Source organism: Miscanthus floridulus, chromosome 14 (assembly GCF_019320115.1).
Source record: "Miscanthus floridulus cultivar M001 chromosome 14, ASM1932011v1, whole genome shotgun sequence".
NCBI lineage: Eukaryota > Viridiplantae > Streptophyta > Magnoliopsida > Poales > Poaceae > Miscanthus > Miscanthus floridulus.
In genome coordinates this window covers 74668052-74680730 of record NC_089593.1, presented here as the reverse complement: position 1 = coordinate 74680730, position 12679 = coordinate 74668052, and positions in this window count along the sequence as shown.

Genomic DNA, 12679 nt, shown 5'->3' with positions numbered 1-12679 from the left:
TGCCGATTTCAACTAACTAACATAGCATGACATAGTCTATACTTCATACTAACTTATAGAAACAAAATATGTAGATATTATTTTATTATTTTGCATGCTATAATTCGCCAAAAAGGATACTTTTTAAACATGAGTTACATCACACTGGTGTTTATAGAATTTGTTTTCGCCTAAAAGCTCAAAACGACTTATTCTATTTTTCTTATTGGGATTTTCAATAACGGTTTTACGCACTAACTAAATTAACTTCGGTTTTGATTTTATCCCACTCAACCGGAAAAGTAGGTCACCTAAGAGTTGTTCATCATTTCATGTGAGTCTCAAAATTAAAAATCCGAGGAACTTGTTTCGTTAATTTCTTTTAGGCCCTAACCATGCCGCTAAGCGAGCTCGTAACACCAGAGGTGTTACAGTAGCCAATCATTGTATAACCACGAGAATGAATCCTTAGCAAGGGTATGGTATTCAATACAATGTCAGAGATGAAGCTCTTCCTTCAGGACTATGCTGTGTATCACCATAGGCCCTACACCGTCACTCATTCTGACAGGGAGCTGAGGTACCACTTGATATGCAAAAATGGTTTCCCTTGCATGTGGAGGTTGAATGCACGAAAGAGACAGAGTGATGGCAAGTGGAGGATAAGCAAAGTGGTCCAACCCCACACATGCATGGATAATAAGGGGAAGGAAAATCATCAGCATCTCACTGCACGTTACCTTGCCCGTCGTATATTGGGGCTCGTTGATAACAATAACGATATTTCGGTGTCTTCCTTACAACAGTCCATAGCCCTATTTGTTAAGTATGATGTGAAGTATGGAAAGGCTTGGCGTGCTAAGCAAATTGCTCTGGCGATTCATTGGGGTAGCTGGGAGGAAGCGTACAACAGGGTTCCCTGAATATTGTGTGCAATGCATTACTATAACCCTAGCTTGAAATAGTTTGTCGACACTGGAGGGATGTATTTCCAGGAGCCATTGCGGCATGTCCTGCACCGTGTGTTCTGGTCGTTTGCACAGACGGAACATGCATTCCGGTACTGTCGTTCAGTAGTACTTGTTGATGGCACTTTCATGACCGGAAAGTACAGGGGCACCTTGATGATGGCTGCTGCTATTGATCCGGAGGACCAGATAGTACCCATGGCTTTTGCTTTGGCAGTGTGAGAGAACAATGAATCGTGGTCATGGTTATGCGGCTTCTACGTGTACAAGTGCTTGGCCCATCTCGCACTATATGTTTGATCTTAGACCGGCACACAGGGATTCTGAATGCTGCAGGTGAACATATCGATGGGTTCCTGCCTCTAGTGCATAGATGGTGCATGCACCATTTTGCTGCTAATTTCTGGCGACGTCAAAGGAAGAAGGAGGTTTGTGACAAGGTGAAGGCTCTATGTTGTGTACGTGCAGAGCACCAGTTCAAGGAGACAATGAGAGAACTAGACAATATGTTGAACCAAGCGGGCAAGGCATGGTTAGAGGGGCAGATGGAATAGAAGGCTAAGTGGGCATTAGCATATGATAGGGGCGGTTTCACGTATGGCATCATGACCACCAACTCGTTAGAGTCTTTCAACCGTGTGTTCACCGGAGTTCGATCGTTTCTAGTGTTGGGAATTATTGAGTTCTCCTTTCAGAAGTGCAACAAATATTTTGTGAAGACGTGGAATCTTGCGTAGAGGAATCTAGCTGAGCTTGGGCGATTTGGAAAGGCCAGACATGAACATTTGAAGGAGGCCAAAGAATTGGCCAAGCAGCATACCGCTAAGCCATATGGACCTCACCGGCACGTCTTCAGTGTACGAGGGAAGGGTGGCACAAGCATGGGTGGGAAACGATACGATGGACGAAACTACCGAGTTGATCTAGACAAAGTTGAGTGCAGTTGCAACGTCCCTCAGATCATGCATGCCCCTTGCTCTCACATGATGACGGCCTGTAGGATCCGCGGATATGACCACACCATTGTGCCATATATGTCACCCTTGTATCTTCGTTCGAACACCCTTAGTATTTGGGAGAGGAGCTTCGAGCCGTACCTTGACCCGACACAGTGGCCACCTTATCATGGTTATGACTACGTGCCGAATCCGGACCTAATGAAGGTAGGGAAGGGTAGGAGGAAGAAGAAATGACTCAAGGGGGACATGGACGCTATGAGAGGATACGATGCAGACATGTACGGAGGGGGAGACTTCAACGAAACCCGTGGCAACAATCTTTGCTCGGTTTGTAAAGAACCTGGTCACAAGGCTAGCAGGCATAGAAGACGAGGGCAGCAGGTCCATACATAGAACTTTCCATACATAGAACTTGTTTTTCCCTTGTAAAGTTGATTAATATGTTTGTTAATGTTACTTTCAATATGTACATGTTCTTTCATATTTTTTCCATGTTGCATAGCATGTAGTTGAAATTTTGCAATGGTACTTAATGTTAATTTGAATATTGAATTATTCATCATGTTTGTTCTAACCCTTTGTTTGTCAGTTTCAACTAGGATGGCCCCTCCCACGCAGCACCGCTGTACCCCATTCTTGAGGTGGAGTACGACGACAAGCGCCAAGCTCACTTCTTGACCGACACCGATGGAGAGGTGTGATGAGGACATGACACCCATGCATATGACCATATTTGGCGCATTGGATGGAGGGGAAGGAGGCCAGCAAGGGTGTCCAAGTCAAGAAGGAGGCCCGAGGCTAATTCGGTTTGAGTCCCCGAGGTGGAGGCCCAAAGCAACTCAAGTTCGAGTCTGCCTCGGCCTCCAGGACCAGTCTGCCTTAAACTGGTCACCTAGGACGCATCCAGACTCCGTTTTCGACGATCCACATATGGATGGAAAGCTAATTTGATAAGGAAGCCAATCCAAGTGGTCTCACATCAAAAGCTGTTCGGAATCAACAGGAATCGTGGTCACAAGACAGCAAGGTGTCCTTGCCTCTGTTGAGGCCACGCACGCACAATAGGGCGCACCAGTGGGATGAGCGTTACGCGCCGTACATACGACGTGCCAGCTTCCTCGACCTTGTCCGGGTCATCAACTATGGTCTTTTGGCCCTTGACCCTGCACTTCTCAGTGCAGTTGTAGACAGGTGTGAGTCCCTTCATTCTCCATAAACATTCTTATAACGAAATTGAGGTAACTAACAGTCGTTATATTTTCATAATGCTGGGTCATAGGTGGAGGCCTGAGACCCACATATTCCACCTACCTTGCGGCGAGATGACCATGACCATGTAGGGCGTGAAGGCTATCTTTGGCCTTCGGTTGGGGGACTTCCAGTGATAGGTACAGTTGACAACGATCATTGGAGAGAGCTGGTGGCTCAGTTCTGTGGCTTTCTTCCACTAGACAACGAGGATTCCAAAAAAAAATAAGTAAGCAATTGAACCCTATTTAATACTTGCATTGCTTTCCTGAATCCATTGCGTCTCATTATCTTTGGTGAATTTCAAGAAAACTTCCGGTGTTTCATCCTCGTGGATCACAGAGCGCTTCGATAACTTACACTCACAAGCTGATGAGGCTGAGATTGACATGTTCGCTAGAGTGTGGCTCTAGCACTTCCTTGGCGCTTTCCTATTCCCCGACGCATCGGGCAACACCATCAGCTAGATTTTCCTTGACATACTACACCAGCCGTGGGAGAACATAGCGACGTACAGTTGGGGCAGCACGGTCCTGGCATGGACGTATTGACAGCTATGCGTTGCCTGCCGCCACACCTCAGGGTTTGCAAACCTTGGTGGTTGCTCGTATATACTCTAGGTTTGGTGTTGGGAAAGATGGCCCATTGGGAGGCCCCTGCTTAATGGTTTGCATGTAAGTACTTCGGTTCACTAGTTACTTCGAAGCTGTTCCATATCATGAAATTATGATTGGTTAATTCATTGTCATGTTCAATGCAGCATTGGAATGGGGTGGATACACTGCCTACTGCTCTATATGTCTGGAAGGAAGCAGAGTTAGTTAGAGGGAATGCGAGGTGCAAGTACAGGGAGTACACGGACTGTCTCGACGTCCTGACACAGCACTAGGATACGCTCTCTTTCTTATCATACATGTGTTGGATGTACACTATATCACAAGCTAACTCAATTACGAAATGTTCAGGTCACTTGGTGTCCTTGGGATGCTCCGGAGCTCCAGCAGTACTTGAGTCCTGTCACTAGGGAAGAGTCTGACGAGTATCGCTGCAACGTCCCTCTTATTTTCTTCCACGTGATTGAGATCCACTTGCCCATCAGGGTTTGCAGGTAGTTCGAAAGAATTACATACTACCCACCACTGCTTTACTCCACCAACCAACAATTGCACGGGTGCATTATTGATTCATAACAAAGGTACAATTGTGAGGTGTGTGTGGCAAAACTAACTATCATTTTCTTACAGGCTTGACCGCAGAAAGAGGTATAAAGTCAAGGATTGGCGCATGACGCACAATGCGTACATCCAGTTGTGGCAGAGCAGGGAGCGGATACCGGTCGATGCGGGTCCGCCACATGACTAGCATACCTTCAACGAGAGCCTAATGTGGCTTCACAGGTCTAGGAGGACACATATCAAGCCCCCCTACACTAAGGACACAATTGACAAGGACGACGAGGAAGATGTCATTGAAGATGTGTACGACATTGCCACTAGGGAGGAGACACAACCACAGAGAGCCCTGCTTCAGAGATACGTGGTAAGATACTCGAATGGTACAATTTGTTATCCATTTGGCATTTACTAAGTGTACTAAAATGGTCCAACTGCGTTTCTGTACCCAGGCCACACAATTGTCAAGGTTGTCCAAGGAAGCAGTGTTTCGACTTCACGAGTCTAGAGGGTAGGGGCCAAGCGTTCTAGAGGCTTTTGTGGAGGTACACATGAACTTGTCCATTATGAAAATGTTCGTTTACTCTCGACCCACTTGGTGAATAATTTTTCTTTAACGTCTGTTGATGCAGAAAGTGAAGAGGAGCTATAGGAAGCTAGCTCAGAAGTTGAGCAGCATGGATACCCTGTGGGAGGAACACGACTTCTCAACATGGTCGGGTGGCACGTCTTTGGCTTCTTTGAGGACACTAGCCGGTTCTTCTGAACCGATGACATGTGTGACTTCCGCTGTGCGTACACCACCCCCACCATAGCGCTGGGAAGGGCCCTGCAAAAGAGGATGATGAGGACGACGAAGACGATGACTACGCCCCGGGCTTCCACGTACACCACCACCACCGGGACGAGATTGGCATGTCTCAGCTAGGTGGTGCCCCGCTTGGTACCCAAGGATACAAGCAGGTACTAACAAAGCTACATTTTTTGATTACCTAGTGTGTATGAACTAACAATGCTAAAGATTGTAACTAATCTTGCCTATCTTATACTTGCAGGGTCCCAGTGACGTGCAACAGGTCCATCGACAGCCCGTCAACATGACCGCATAGACGTAGGGTACACTCCTAATGTGTTGCCTACAAATCCGAAGAGACTGAGGCGTCCGAGGTAGCCATTCACTCCTAGGACGTAGGTCTAGACTTAGACATATTTTGGAGTGTGACGAGTTGTTGCACTTGTGTTTCAAAACTTATGTTGATGAACTTGTGGTCGAAGATGTACTATTGATGAACTTAGGAATTGATGAGCTTATGTCGAAGATTCGATGAACTAAATGTATCGATGAACTTACTTCAAATGCTTTGACTCTATGCTCCGTTGGATTTATGTTGTCATGTCGATGATATGGTGATGGTTTTCCATGTCGAAGGAAATGGTGTCGCCAAGCATTTGAAAGCAGTCAGCAGATTGAGAAAAAACGCATGGCAGCTGCTGCGCCAGATGGAGGCGCTGCTCGCCAAGCCTCAGCTAGAAACAGCCCCCAGGTGCTGCTGCGCCATGTGCCATGGCGCGTCGGCTTGCCACGCCGTGGGCCATGGCACGACAGAAGCTGGGCCGTGGACCAAGGAAGGTAGAGCCATTGAAGCCGCAGTCCTCGGCAGCGGCACCTGTGCCCATCGGCCTGCCTGCCCCAACCACCCACTTGCACATGCACATAGCACGCCGCCACCGCCGCCGCCCATTAGCTCCCACCCTCACACGCTCCTCGACATGGCACCCGCTGCTCCACTCACCCCGCGAGCTGCTCTGCTTCAACGACCCAGAGGCGTGGTTGGTCAGGCACAAAAAGAAGGGAAGAACTACGAAGATGTGATATATGCTAAATGGTTTGTATTTAAGCTCGTATCACTTCATTCTCACAACTACAAAATGTGTCATCATGAAAGTGCATTGCACGAAGAGGCAAATTAAAGTGCCAGGTAACCGAAAAGTTTAGTACATACATACTGTGCATCACAACTTAGAATCAAATACATGAAAAATGGGACACAACAAAAAGTTGAATACATGATAGGATAATGAAATACAGCACATCTAATACATGCATGCCTCAGTCAGAAACATACTGAGTAAGAAACTCGTCATCCGAGTACCAATCCTCTACCACAACCTCGTTGCTATGGCTAGGCTCACCTGCATTGCTCTGATCTGCCTGTCGCCTGTAGTAAGCGGCCTCCGCTTCATCTACGGCCTGAGACAAGAATGCGTTCTCCTTCGCCTCGTTCATGTGGCTAGGCTCACCTGCATTGACCTGTTCTGCCTGTCGCCTGTAGTAAGTGGACTCCACTTCATCTGCGGCCTCTGCGACCTAAGAGAAAAAGGTGTCCTCATCCTCCACCTATAAGCCTGCCTCTGCAAGAGTGATGAGCTCGCTCAGTCTGCCAGTGTCGTCCTCCTCCTCCGCCTGCAAGCCCACCTTCGCTAGAGCGATGAGATCGCTCAACTTGGTAATGTCGTCCTCATCCTCGTAGCCTTCATCGTCCACCACAATCGAAGATTGAGCGGCGCGACCAGCTCGCGTTTGGTGCTCATGTAACTTCTTTTCCACACACCTTGCACGGGCAACCTCTGCGGCATGCTCCCCGGTGCATCCAATCCCTTTATGTATAAAACACAACAAGTTAACAACGCGACTATATTACATTTAAAAGCATGCAACGAAAATAACAAGGCTTCCAATGACTCACTGGCACATAATGCATCAATTTGGTTGTTCAAGACCTACATCTCTACTCTTTTTGCCTCCATTGCAGCCTTCCTTGCCCTCTCCTCCTCTAACACCCTCTGTCTCTTTGTTTGATGTTTCTCATGTCAGACACCGATCGGGTTACGAATACCGTGCTGTCTAGCCAACTGCCGCATGTCCTTCTTCCGCTGCTTAACGAAATCCTAGAAGTACTGAGGTCCATATCCCCTCTTGCGTGCAATTACTTGCTTTCCCTTCAAGTCATCCAAGAACTTTGCTTGACCTTCATAAGATTCCCACTTGAATTTCCTAGTGCTCTATTCAAAGGAAAAAAATTATATAATAACTCTTTGCAAAAGAAAAAAATACGATTGCATGTTTTTCACAACAATAGCCAACCTCATCATAGTCAACCATATGGCTGCAATAATGGCCTATTCTAAGCTACGAAGGGACTAGGCCGTAGTTGGCTTTAACACCACATTCGCACACGACAGGAGGTGCTTTGTAAATTAACCTTTGCTTCTTCTTTTCCTTTTCCTTTTTCTTTGACGGCTCCACCCATTGATTGTTAGGACCATAGATCCACTCCTTGAAATGACACTTCACCATTGAGTACACCTAAAAAATGCGACATTAGTACATGAACATATATAGCTCAACATTTCAATAGATACACTTTGCACTTACTTCATGCTTGTTTGGACACACAAACTCCAACGTATTCTCAGGGTTTATCGCAGCTCGATCTCCGCAATCGCACAGAAGAGGTACCTCGAGCCATCCAACTGTGGCTAAGTGCTTCTCCTCCTTCGTCATTGCCGGGGGGTTAGGGGGAGGTGGAACCCACCGCTCGAAGTGCTCACGTGGATGTCTCCCTGTCCACCAATCGTCGAAAAGGAGGTACCTTGGGTCAAACTTGTTCAGACCGTCGATCCACTGAAAGAAAAAACACTTCTCATGGGCCTATACAACAAGATTCCAACAAAATATTAGTAACCTAGTAACACAAATGAAGACAAAAAGATATGGACAGAATTACTTACATTAAAACGACTGCATGTGTAGAAGCAACGAGCCGTTGTCTGGATGTCTCGATTGAAACACGTCGGCCGGACAACCACAGTCACAGTTAGGGACAGGAAGGTCAGGAGGGACGGGGGCATCTTTGCTAGACGCGTTGGGGTATAATTCTCTAGGACGACCCCGTTTTCGCCAAAACTCCTCTTGATACATGTCTTGCATCTAACAAAATGGTTGTAATTTAACATCAATGGAATCAATGGACAACTCCATAACGCGCACGGGGCTGGTTTCTTCGGCATCGGTCCAAGCGTAAGACTCAGCGTCTATGTTAGATGTTGTTTCTTGTTTCTCCTCTTACTTTCTTCAATAAATACATTGCCACATCAGCAAAAATCAATAAATAGAGGGGTAATAAATAGACATAGAAACCATTGTAGAGTCTGCATTTGCTAGACTCTATCATGGTTTCCATAGCTTCAAGAGTCCATCACTAAAAATTATCCTTCACAATGCAAGTTTATACAAGTAGTTTCCATGGAGAAAAAAATTTAATGAGTATCTGCATGCCCCCACAAACAAAGAAGATCATCTATGGCAACGTGAGCCATAGTATGTTCTGCAACTCACTGTTGAAGGAGCACAAGTGCTAGAAACACCTGTCTGTAGCACGAGCAGCAGTAACACTGCAGCACAAGCAGCAGCAACAACAATAGATACTGTTGTCCATTATAATAGAAATAGAAATATAAATACCAGTGGCATGCACCTAAACAACCATTACATAGATACCGTCGTCCATTACAATAAGAATAGAAGTATAGATAGCAAAGCCTATATGTTTAGATAATCTCCAGCCGTGGCTTCAGAAGTCTTCCTAGAAGTCTTCCTGCCTGCAGAAAACATGTCTAGCATATCCTCTAGATAGAAGCCATCAACATTCATGATCAAGTCCTGATCATCAACCTGTAAAATAAGATGAGCTAGTAAATTAACTTTGTTGTAAGAAAAAGAGATGGACAGTACATTAACAAACCACAGTAACATAGTGATAGGAAAGTATTCATGTAACAGGCTAGTATACATATAAATTAACATTTCTACCTAATTAGTTCAATTCCCAAACCTTTGCTAGATGTGATCAATCAAATCAGATTGAAGTCGCCTGTGAGCTTCACAATCACGAATATCAGCATCTCTTTGTAGTACTTCTTCCATCATTGGGTCATGTCCTCGAGAGATTGTAGATGCTTGAACAGTCGATGTGGTTGCTTCCTCGTTCAAGTCAAGAGAAACATCCTCTATATCCTTCTCATCCTCAATTATCATGTTGTGAAGGATTATACAAGCTAACACGATATCCTCAAGGTCCCCTTGTTCATATAGACGTGTCGGCCGACGCAAAATGCAAAAACGAGATTGCAAAATCCTAAATGCACATTCAACATCTTTTCTTGCCCCCTCTTGATGTTCTGAAAGCAGCTTGTGCTCAGCTGATTGTGGTGCATGTATGGACTTAACAAAAATAGCCCACTCTGGGTATAAGCCATCTGCAAGATAATAAGCTTTGGTATATTGCCTTCCATTCACAAAGTACTGCACCTGGAGAGCTTCTCCTCTTAACTGATCGACGAACAAAGTAGATTGATTCAGCACATTGATGTCATTGTTGGATCCTGCCACTCCAAAGAAAGCATGTCATATCCATCGGTCATGTGAAGCATATGCTAGTTGACGAATCGCTACTACACTTATAAATTGGCGAGAATCCAGGACAATTCAGAGCATCCGGTCGTAAGGTGAAATACTCCGACCACCCACGTAAGGCCTCAACAATCTTCAGAAAGAGGGGTCTCCTCATCCTAAATCTTCTACGAAAATGTGTCTCATTGTAGACTGGATTAGACGAGAAATAGCCAACTTTCTCTCAGCCAAAGCATCTACACTAAGCTGATCAGTAGGCGCAAGCATCGGCTGTGTGTAAGTTTCTAGCATTTTACACTTAGTTTGTTCATGGGCTGCTTCATGACTAAGCTTAGCTGCTTCAATCTTCTTATCAGCCAAACTTTGCTGAATTTCGGTCATCTTCTCTCTCTCTCTTCCCTATTCCTGATGCTTGCTTCAATGAACTTCTCAAGTTTTCAACTGAAATCAGACAAAGCATCAGTTGCCTTCTTTTTGCCATTGCGTTCCTTTTTGGCTTTTTTATGTCCCATAGGTCGCTTTTCTCCATCTAATTCCAAATTCATCACTGGAGATGGGTTAGCGTTAGCCTTTGCACTCTTTTCCTTTTCCTTCTTCAACCTATTCAGATATGCTGACCACTTCTATTCACCATGTACTACCTTCCACATATGCACCAGAGTGAAGGCCTTACCATCATGTGAACCGGCATAATACTCGCATGCTTTGTCAGTCAACTGGTTGTCGCTCATCCCACTTTGCCACACTCTATTAGCCTTTACCCAACAGCCATGGAACTCAGTTAATGGTTTCTTAACACGATCCCAATGTATTTTTAGTTGGTTTTGGTTCCTCTTACGACTATTTTCTATGTTCTTGTTGTATTCTTCAGTAACATCAGCCCAATACCGCTCTGCCTTCTTGCTATTTCTGTCGATTGGATCCTTTGAATTACGCAACCAAGCACTGGCCTACAATTAGGCATACATGGACATAGCTCTCAAGTTGAAAAGTGAGAAAGGGAACGTACCAATCGTTTATCTTCATCATCCGACTAGTTCAAACGCCTGTTGGTTCTAAAATTCTCATCGACGTTAATTGTTTTAGTTTCATCTGCATCTACATCATCCACTAGATCATCAGTTTCTTGTGCTGGAGAAGGAGTTCTTCTAGCACCCAAATCAATTAGAGACATTGAAGACTGACCCATTGCAGCACCAACAAAGTGAAAATTTTCTAGAGTATTATTTCCACTGGGATGGTTAGCAAATGGGTTTGACTGTAGATAATTTGTGAACCCTCCTGGTGGGTATAACCTGCAAACATATGAATTCCCATGCTCTAATTAAACATATATTCACCAAAATAGCACAATATGCCATACATCACTAGTGACTGAAAATGAAACACTTTGCACTGCATATGCAGGTAAACAATCTATATCCACAGAACACTTCTCTAACGACATTCCCTTCACTTGTAGATGACGTTGGCCACCATGCACCAACGGGAAAAGCACCAATTTGAGGAGCACAAGTTCTAGGAAGACCAACATCTTGAGGAACCCCGGTGGCTCCAGCTTGAGCATGGGTTGCAGCAGCTCCTCTAGGAACACCAGCATCTTGAGGAACACCGGTGGCTCCAGCTTGAGCACGGGTTGCAGCTGCTCTGGCGACTGGAGCACAGGTCCCAGCAGCACGGACGGATGGAGAATGGGTTCTACGGACACCACTGCCTCGCCGAGAATCAGTCTTTGTTAATCGATTCTGTGAGATTTGGGGATACTTTTGGGTCACAGTGGATGGGGGAGGAGATGGAATCAAAGGGAGCTATGCAGAGATTTGGGTATGGATTTGGGTTAAAGATTGTTGTGGGGGAGGAGATCAGTTGGGGATGGTCATGGAGCTTGGGGGTGTACCTCGATTTGGACCTGGGGACCTCGATCTGCAGTCGGTGCGGGAAAGAGCAGAAGGCGCGCGGGAGCTTGCGGGACAGCGTGCGGGAGAGGGTGGTGCAGCGCGTGGGAAAGGGAAGAGCACGCGCAGGAGAGAGCCCAAAGAGCGCGCGCGGGAGCGGGGTCGAGGGCACGTGTGGGAGCGAGGGTGGCAGTGATGGGAGGGAAGGGGAAGGCGCACTGGATCCATGGAATCGATGGACAACTCCACAACACGCACAAGGGCTGGTTTCTTCAGCATCGGTCCAAGCGTAGACTCAGCGTCTATGTTAGGCTGTCTCCAACAGGCTACCCATCGGGGTACCCAAATTCAAAATGGGTCTTCAATAGGATATCTATAGCCTCCAGAGTACCTATTTGAAAGACCCATTTTGGGTGTCAGGAGATCCATAATCCAAATATGAGTATTCTTTCTCCGGAAGACCCATTTGCAGAAAGGATCGTCTTTTGGGTCTTATTGTTGGAGAAGACTAAAAATAGGTATGGAACCCTTTACTGTAGCACTGCCTAAAGGATAAATGGGTCTTGTATTTTAGGTTGCGGTTGTTGGAGACGGTCTTAGACGTCGTTTATTGTTTCTCCCCTCACGTTCTTCAATAAATATATTGCCACATTAGCAAAAATCAATAAATAAAAGAATAATAAATAGACATAGAAACCATTGTAGAGTCTGCACTGGGAGTGCCCTAATGGTGAGAGATAACCACACATTTACGTAACTCATGCATTAACTAAAAATCAGTACTACTTAATTTGTTACTAGCTATGTAGGAGGTTAAATTAGTACCAAGTTTCAGTGCCGAATGTTTTATATTTTTTAAAAATAAGTATCTAGAATCAGATAAATAAAAATCATAGAAAATTAATTCATGTATGTCTATTTAGAAAATTAAATTAGCACGGAGTTTCAATGTCGAACGGCTCACCGGTGGAGCTGAAGCCGTTTT